The sequence below is a fragment of the Henckelia pumila genome, chromosome 2, assembly GCF_033568475.1.
Source record: "Henckelia pumila isolate YLH828 chromosome 2, ASM3356847v2, whole genome shotgun sequence".
Classification (NCBI taxonomy): domain Eukaryota; kingdom Viridiplantae; phylum Streptophyta; class Magnoliopsida; order Lamiales; family Gesneriaceae; genus Henckelia; species Henckelia pumila.
In genome coordinates this window covers 133,899,728-133,909,742 of record NC_133121.1, presented here as the reverse complement: position 1 = coordinate 133,909,742, position 10,015 = coordinate 133,899,728, and the positions used below count along the sequence as shown (strand labels likewise).

The 10,015-nt window shown below is 29.4% G+C and overlaps 1 pseudogene; it reads right to left on the bottom strand.

The window, feature by feature from the left end:
• Positions 1 to 3,891: 3,891 nt before the first annotated feature.
• Positions 3,892 to 4,835, bottom strand: LOC140878458 (RING-H2 finger protein ATL46-like; annotated as a pseudogene).
• Between the last annotated feature and the right edge of the window lie 5,180 nt (positions 4,836 to 10,015).

The window sequence follows — 10,015 nt, the reverse complement described above, 5'->3', positions numbered from 1 at the left end:
AATGAGATTGATTATTTTACTAATAGAGTAATTTATGTTTCTGAATATAAATCTGTTTTCATCAATTTATATTTCTCGTACTTTCTAATGTATGTTCAAATGACTTGAAGTCATTTTTTTGCTCTCTTAGGGTCTCTTTTGTTATTCTGTTACTACGGATATTATAATTTGGATGAATTTCTCTAGTCAAGGCATCGGGTAATGAATTATCTGTTCATTTGACGTGCTGAATCTCGAACTGATAGTGGTTTAATTCCAACTGTCATCTAATAATCGTGTTGCATTTCTTCCTGCATTTCTTGATATTTTTCTTAATTTGAAATATGTTAAATTCATATTATCTGTACATACCAGAAATAGTTTAGATAAGATAAATTTCATAAGTTTTAATTTTAAAAATTAAAGTTAGTAATTATTTTTCATTTGAGTGATAATTTAGTTATGCGCCTTAAAAAGTCTGATGTATAATTGCATAATTCTTCAATAATCCTAGTAGCTGTTTTAGTAAATTTTCCAGATTTCTTTCTCATGTGTATGCTTTTAAACATGCTCCCCAATATTCATCTGACGCATCTGTTTCAATTATTATTATATCTTTATTTGATGAAAAATATAATTCATGGAGGTTACTAATTATTTTTATTTTAATTGTATTTATGTAATTAGTATCTTATTTTGACAATTTTTATTTATAGTCCTGTTTAAGTTTTTCCTATAGAGGTTTTCTTTTCTCTGCTAGTTTTTTAATGTAATTTTCGGAGTATTTCAGTAATCTTAAAAATCTTCTTAATTGATCTTTATCCTTAATTTTACTAAAAAAATCATGGATTTTCTTAAGTATGTGTTGTATAAACAATGTTTACCATTTTCAATTTGTAATCCTAGGTAATTTATTTTGGTTTTAAATAGTTGTGCTTTATTTTCCAAAAATATGATCCCATATTTATGAAAAATATCCAGTATTATCATGAGGTCTTTATAATATTGTTTTAATGTTTTTGAGTAAATTAATATATCATCTATATAGACACAACAAAAATCTATATATGGTTTGAATGATTCATCCATTTATCTCTGGAAGATACATGGTGCTTGTTTAAGCCCGAAATGTAATATTGTCCATTGGTATTGTTTTTTTGGACAACTAAATGTTGTAAGTAATTGTGTTTGTGGATCTAGCTAGATTTACCAGAATCTTGATTTACAATCTAAGGTGAAGAAATATTTCATTCCTCCTATATAAAATAGTAAGTCATTCTTGTTCGGGATGTAATATTCATTCATAATCGTTGCCTTATTCATTTTCCGATAATCAATCACCATTCTTTTCTTGTCAGTGTCTTTCTTACTGACATAAAAGGCTGGTGAAGAGTGTTGACTCTTGTTTGAAATGATTATCCTGCGTTTAAGTAATTCTTGGATTTTTTCTCGAATATTTTTATGGCGTTCATGTTGCATCTTCTTGGTGCTTCACGGATTGTGGCGTTAGAATCTTTAAGTTTTATTGAAGCAGTAAATTTTATTTTATTTTTTTTAATTTTGTCATGAGTATTTTCAGAACAAATATCATGCAATTTCTTCATGATTTTTTTTCGGGATTGATTGTTAACAAGCTATTTTCAATTTTTAATTTCATTGGGTTCGTTTTTCATTTATGAAAGTTCTTTGCAAATCCTCCATTCCTACACGAAATGTCATTCGTATTTTGAGAATGTGAATTATTGATGATCCTTTGTTTAATGTTATGTGATTTTCAATTTGTGTAAATGGAAGGTATTGTCTTAAAAAGTTATTTCTTATTATTATATTCATTCTTGATTCTATTTGTTATAAGATTGGTATAATAAATTTTGTTTCTTCTATTTCTAATGTTAATATTTATGTTACAGTATCACACATAATAATTGATTCATCTCATATTCAAACTTTTAATATTTCATCATATTTTTTTCAATAATGATTTGAGAGTATGTGTTTAATTGTTAGACAGATACTTGCTAATGTATCAACATAAGCATGTATATGATATGATTTATGTTCCTTTATTTTTATTTGAATTTTTATATAATGCTATTTGGATTAGTCTTGTTCTTTGTTTCCATTCTCTCACCTTTTTTTATATGGGTATTTTGGGGATATTTAGGAAAATATTTTCTCTTCAGGGAGTGAAAAGTAAATTTTATTTTAGTAGGGATTTATAGGGATTTATAGGGATTTATTTACAATTTACCGTTTATTTATTCCTTGACTTTTCGCTTGTTCTTGGCAAATATCCAAATATGTCGATCACAACTACAATTTTTCCATACGTGTCAAAGAATAAATGAAAATTAAAAAAATTTGGTATATTGAGTGATTGAGGAGAAAATTTTAAAAACGGTGAATTTTGAACTTTTTATGTGAAATGAATGTGCTAAAAATGAACTCATTTTCTGAGTTCAGCACCGGGGAGATAGTTCAAATATGTCGTTCTCCTTGGCAGGGTGAGCAAATAAATACATACTGGAAATTCACTAATTTTTATTTATTCGAACTCTTCCTCTTTTTTTTTTTTTTTTAAAAAAAATCCTCAATTATGTCGGATAATATTTTCGAGCAATCTGCTTCCTTCGGTCATTAATGAGCTTACCATAAAAAATACAATGACATGGCATAATTTGTTTTCATGTCCTTATCCGCTGATATGTTTAACGATTATTTAAAGACGGAAATATCTATATTTAGCTCATATATGATAACAACTTAATAAATACAAGAGAAATCTAATGTTAAGCTGATCAAAATTTTTGGATTTTTCCCAAAAATAAACGTGATGAATCTAGATTCTAGACGTTATAAGTTACTATGATTAAAAAAAAACCCATTCCATTAGCGAATAAGATCTTATATGTCGAGTTTCATCTCTGCAATATCCCTAATTCTACAATCTAACTGGCCACCACTTTTTGTTACCGAAAGATTGTACATCATGATCCAAACCCGTGGTCCAAAGGGAGCTAGTGATGAAATGCTAGCATAAACTGTGAATATTTATTAATACATGCTGTGTTTTTTTAAAAACCTTATCCTACCATATTATAAATTATAATACATCAATTTCTTAGAAAAAAATGTCATGATAAATTAATTGGTGAGACTAAATTGTGTTTGAATATAATTCGTAACTTTGAAAATTCAAAAACCTAAATCAAATTTGAAATTCTCACTAAGCCATTTTTTAATCTACAAATCCACCTAAATTTGCAAACCACTTGCACTCAACTTTTTTTTCCGAATCATCTTGTATTTCTCATCGTCTTACTCTTATGTAATAAATTTTATTTCTATTTTTTAAAATTATTTTTACATCACTTTATTCTAAGATAATATTTTCTATGTATATTATCAATTCAAAATAACTCATTTAAATTACATTCATTTATATTTTGATATTTGTATGTTATATATCACACACGTATCGCATGTGCATAATTGCTTATTATTAAATATCAACATTTAAATACACATTAGAATAATTTTCGTCAGAAAACTCTATGCTAAGGGTGTTTTAGCCTTTGAAACATATATAGCAATCATTGCTATTTAGTTGCTTTGTTGTAATCTACATTGAAGCAATTCGAGCTAGAAGTTATAGAGTATGTATTTTAGTTAAATAACCCGAGTCCTAAGCCAACAAAAAATATTGGGCAAATGATAAAATATTATTTTGTCGTGGAAGTATCAAACAATGTGTTTCATAATAAGTGAATTTTAGATAAAACGACAATCTCAATGAAATACTTTATTTCAAAACTGAACGTTAGAAATTCATGAACTGAATTTCATATCCTTGGATTCACCTACGTATGAACAACACTTCCATGTAAAAAAAACCATATCAAGAAAATACTTTCAAACTAAACTACTACTACTACTTCTATTTTCTTCAAGAACAACTCCTCTTTCATCGTTTTCACCCCAAGTATTCAACGACAGTTTGCCATTTTTGGACCATAGCCAAATCTTGGAAACCGATAAGCTATCACCACCACCTCCCCTGCCACCGATGATCCGCTTCCCATCTCCATCTTTATCACACGAATATCGGTCCACCTCGAATCGAGCCTTCACCTTCATTAGATCATCCCCATTGTCACCAACAACATACTGAAATGCACCCATTGAATAACATCTCCTTGCATCAAGATTGCCACTGCTGATAACACCCGCATCTTCCTGCTTCTTCTAATCCTGTTCCAATCCTCTGTTCGAGCGTCTCAACTTCCCAAGCCGAACCGAAAAGATCGCTTCACGGCCCTTTTCATGTTCCGAGCAAGACTCGTTCTTGATCTTACCATACATACAAGACAAATCCCATTGCTCTAAAGAGACGTTTGTGATGGAGGTTCTACACAAAGGGCATGTTGAGTTTGTCATAAGCCATGTTTCTATACAATGAATATGAAAGGCGTGGCTACAATCAGGGAGCAATTTGAGCTTGTCGCTGCTTGAGAATTCACCCAAGCAAACGGCACAATCAAATGGCTCTTTCGACCCTGTAATAATTATTTCTTTGTAGTAAAAGACTGGCAACACATCGACCAGAGATTGGTCGAGGCCCGAGTCGTGCAGCCGGAAGAGTTGCTGCAGCTGCCGTTGGAAGAGGCGTCGGGGAATGATCTGTTGGAGTGGGAGACGGAAGAAAACGTGGGCCTTTTCGTGAAGCGTCGGATTAAAAGCTGAAGCATGCCGAATATAAAGAAAACAATGGCAAGAATCACTACCAGCAGAAGAGTTATCGGGCTGATTCTATTCATGGGGATATGGAAATTCTGTTAAAAGGGTTGCTTTGTTTCAAGGAAATGTAGAGATTCTTTGGTTGACAGGTTTCCTTCAAGGGACAAAGATGTTCAAGAATGAATTTTTATTTTACCTTCTAAAAAGATTGAACTTTGCGAAAGAGAGAGCAAAAAGATTCGAATTTTCGAAATAAGTTGCGAGGGTCCTACGGTTATAAGAAATTTTTATAATTTATTTATTGTGACTTTTTTTTTTTTCTCAATGTAATCTGTTATAATTATTTTAAAAAAAAATTAGTGGACTTTGATTGAGAATTGACCGGTGATCATAAAAATAAAACAATTACAAATTATATGACCAAAAATTTAATTTCTCCTTTTGTGCCAATTCAATATTAAAATTGCTAATATTTTGGTATGACCGATCAAATTAATAGTCAGAGAAATCTATAATTGGTAAGAGTCATGATAGAACCCTTGAAAGAAACATGTTCTTGAAATCCTGTAAAAAGGAAGACTAAAAAGGTGTGATTTCGTTAGACAGAAATGAAAAGAAGTGACAAAAGTAGAAAATGAGGGAATAAAATCAGGTGACATGCCTTATTTTTTTGGTATAATTATCAGACAGAAATTCAAAATAGGCTACAGAAGCTGCAATATTTGGAGGGTTATAGGTGTAACTATCCGGCCAGAATATCAAAGATTGTGCTGGGAAAAAAATGAGCCAACTTGGTCAATCTTGACCAGTTTTGGGAAATAATATTTTACACAAATTATACATTCCTTTTTATTTGGAAAAATTAAAATTATTATAGTTAGATATCAAATTAAGTGAGATAAGTCTTGTAACTCAAATTGTCTCATCTGTCCGTCAAATTGGTAGAGAATCATGTTGAGTCTTACTCTTCCATTTTGTAATAAAAAAGATATCAAATTATGTGAAAAAATATATGTTAAGCTTAGTTTAATTTTTTCAATTTTATTTTTTGTTGACTAGTTGAAGGTTTTTAAGCATTCCCGATTATTCCAATGAATTCAATCATAAATAAATTTGATCAAATAGATTTTTGAGAATTGGAGGGCTCATCGGTTAAAAATTAGTAGGATTAACATATTGGATGTGGAAAGTTTTGTTTAACTTATAGTTTTGTAAAATTTATGAAATTCGTTCTTAATACATACTAACAATATAAATTCGTTGAGTTGGGGAGGGGGGCAATCAATCCAAGAAAATTAATGGCAAAAAATAAGGAAAGAAGATGATTTGGAAGAGGATAGTGTAAAAGATTAATTGAGTGGACGTAACCCACAAGTGTCACTTTATCGACCTATGGCGTGTCCTTCTTGGTCTTTATCAATTTTGATTACTTAATTTATTATATTTTGTAGGGAGATTTTTTATTTTATGCCTCATCGTCATGTCAATTTATCATTTACACATTTCATTTATTTTTTGGAAAACTGTAAATTTGGTTTTGTATATTTGTCATTTTGCGATTTTGATCCTCTATGTTTTCATATTTCAATTTCAGTAATATATGTTCTGATTTTTGGCAATTTTGGTCTTTTTTATTCGAAAATGCTTACGTGTCACTGTACACGTCAGCTCCACATCAACACTGAATTGATGCCACGTAAGCGCCACGTCGAAAAAAGGACTAAAATTGCCAAAAAATAAAAACAGCGGATTAAAACTGAAATTTGAAAATATAAAAAAATGAAACAAACATACAGACTAAAAAAATAATTTTTTCTTATTTTTATCACTCGAATTTATTTCTTCAATAAGATTTTCATATATAATATTTGTTCTTCTTTTTCTTTTGAGAAAATATAGTGTTTGTTCTTATTAGTTTTTGTATACATATGTATTTCGTATTTCCATGTAAAATCTGATAACAATAAATGTTTTTAGGGTTCATTATATAATTTTCATATACAGTTCAATGAAATGTTAGATACATGGTGAGAGATATTAGGTTACACATAGTTACATTGGCGGTGGTATAATGGTATGGTCAATTACTAAATTGTCAAATCATCCTTATTTAGAGTTTAGTACATGTCGTCCACATGACAGTACCTTGCGGGTGACATGTAACCCCATGATTGGTAAAAAAAAGTGGGTTTCACGTGGAGCCACTAATTTTAATCAATCATGAGCCGCCACGTCACCAATGCCATGTGGGTAGCATCGACTCTTATTTAGACAATGATAAAATTGACTTTATTCTAGTATGAAAGTGATGAAATTCAAGAAAAATAAACTGAAAAAAAAGAATGTAGAAACATGTAACAATAAATCAGATATACAAACATGTGCTCAACCAATAATATTGTTGGAGGGTATGCTGAGTCAAACTAATTACTTGTGGTATGAGCATACCATTGCCATGGGATGCAAGTATAATTTGTTTGATTACGGCCAATTTAAAGATCAAATTAATGATTTTTTTTTTTGGAAGAAGATCAAATAAATTAACCATACGCATCAACTTTTATTTAATGTAAACTTTTTTTGGATATTAAATTAAATTTCATACTACTCTCCTATGTGCTGGTTAGAGATAAGCATGTGAACCCACTTCACTAGATCAAAGTAAATAGCAGAAATTTCGCAGTTTTGGCAAATGATAATACGTCACGTATGCATGTCTTGTAGCAGAAGCACCCATCAAGTTATTTATTTTTGGTTCAATAAAGTGGCAAATAATGTGTTCTTTGTGGAACTATCTCTTGGACTGATAAGTGTCACACACTTCAAAAAATAAATATTAAATTGCTCTTCCTCCCGAACTTGCTACACGTATTTGTTTGTGTTCTTTGTGGAACTATCTCTTGGACTGATAAGTGTCACACACTTCAAAAAATAAATATTAAATTGCTCTTCCTCCCGAACTTGCTACACGTATTTGTTTGTGTTCTTTGTGGAACTATCTCTTGGACTGATAAGTGTCACACACTTCAAAAAATAAATATTAAATTGCTCTTCCTCCCGAACTTGCTACACGTATTTGTTTCTGTTACATTGTCATTTTCTTTCTTCTTGATACCTATGATTATGCCGCCTTTTTCGATTCCTTGTTCGTGTTTTGGTACGTACTAGGAAAACGTCGGAGTTGTAAGCTTGCCTTGTTGTGGTAGGTAACATTACATGTGAGTGGTTGTTCTGTTGTTATCTGGGGCATCGTTTGCTCCTGCTGCTTTTTTGAGCTTCTTTCTTGAGTGATATCTTCTGGGGTTCTCATAATTTTTGCTTTTTCTTTCTTTTATGCAGTATTTTCGAAGATTTTTGATATGGGTTGTTGCGGATTGTGGGGCTTTTGCGTTTTCCTGCGCTAGATTTCTCTTGAAACGTCGTGGACAGTGTTATTCTGTAGAGGAGAGAAAGAGGGCAAGAAATGGCAGGTGGAGCAGCACCAAAGGCAGATGAGCCGGCGCCACACCCACCAAAAGATCAGCTTCCGAATGTTTCTTATTGCATTACCAGCCCTCCTCCATGGCGTCAGTCTCTATTGAATTTGTTACTCTTATTGCTGTTTTTAGTATATTCTTTCGTAATTTATTCTTCTGATGTTTGGTATAAAGTGATTGAGGAATCATTCAGATAGATATGTGTTGATCTTTCTCACCTTTTTTACCTTTTGGCTGGACTAATAATTTTTTTAAGCTTTCCATCTCTTTTACCTTCTTTATTAGGGTAATTTACACTTGTGCCAAATATTTTATAGGTTTTGGTAGAAAGTATTAGTCAATATGTTGGTGGAGCCTGGAGTTGCAATCTATATATACTATTTTGGTCGTATTGTAAGCATTTTCTATCGCCTGGTCAATTAGTAACTTACTTGGTTTGATTCTCTTGAAATCTATGCATCTACCTTTTTCTTGCTCTCTCTGAGGTCTTTTCCTGCCCTTTCGGATGATTGGAGGCTGTCTTTTTAAATTAACTTTTTTCGCGGTTCAAACTTTCCTTCCATTTGCTTTAGAGTGGAATATTATATGCTTGAACAATAATCACTTTTGAACTGGTGCTTGCACTTACCATAATCATCACTATCGTTAATAATAAAAAAATAAAGGTTTTTAATGTATTTATATTATAGTGAGATGAGTTAAATAATTATTTGTCAATTACTATTATTTTTAATTTGAAATATTATTGAAAAGAACAAAAAATGATTTCACCAAATTTAGTGGTTGAAACACGAAAATTACAAATTTACAAATGAGAATGACGTTTACTTTATTTTCTAAAAAATAAAAATTAAGCTTACACACACTAATTCATACTAAAAATTGATAAGTTTATTAATGTATTACTATTGATAATATAAATTAAATAAAGAACAAATAAAATAAATCTGCATGTAAATAAAATTAATTACCGATATTTATACAAGTTTTTTTTTTCAAAAAAAAAAAGACCTAAAATATATAATTGGACTTCAACATAATTAAAGAGTGATTTTAAAAATTAACTCAACTTAAGGTCAAATTTAATTATAGGTATTTATACAAGGTTTTTTTAAAAAAAAAAATCTCTCTAAAAACAAAAATTTCAATTAAATTCAAAATTCAATTTATATATATAAATAATAATAATAATAATAATAATAAATAATATATCTATTTTGGGAGATGTCATAATATAATTATTACATTTAATTGAACTTCTGAAAACACTTCTAAAATATATAATTATCATATCTATAAAGTGTAAAATGTATTTTGGTACACGAACTATTGGTAAAATGTCATATTGGTACACGAACTATTAAAAATAACTTAATTGGTACATGATCCAAATAAAATGTCAATTTTACCCTTAAATTGAATTAATATTATTTTGATGAATTTTAAAATATCATATTTATTAAAAATTAATATATATATATATATATATATAAATATATATATATAGTCATTGTCTCGATTTACGTAGTTTTAATAACCCAAAATTTTTCCACTTGATTTAATAATTTATAAATTTATACTTTAACTCGGATTTGAATTAAATATTAATAAATAAATATTTTATTAATTATATTTTATTGTTATTAAATATATTTTTGTCCTATATGCATATGATTTATTTGTTGACTTTGTGGTTTTATTAATATATAATTTATATCAATTTTTTTAAATGAATAATTCTTTACATTGATAGAAAAATATCATTTCATTATATATCATTTATATTTTAAAAATATAAATAATATATTAATGAACTCATTAAT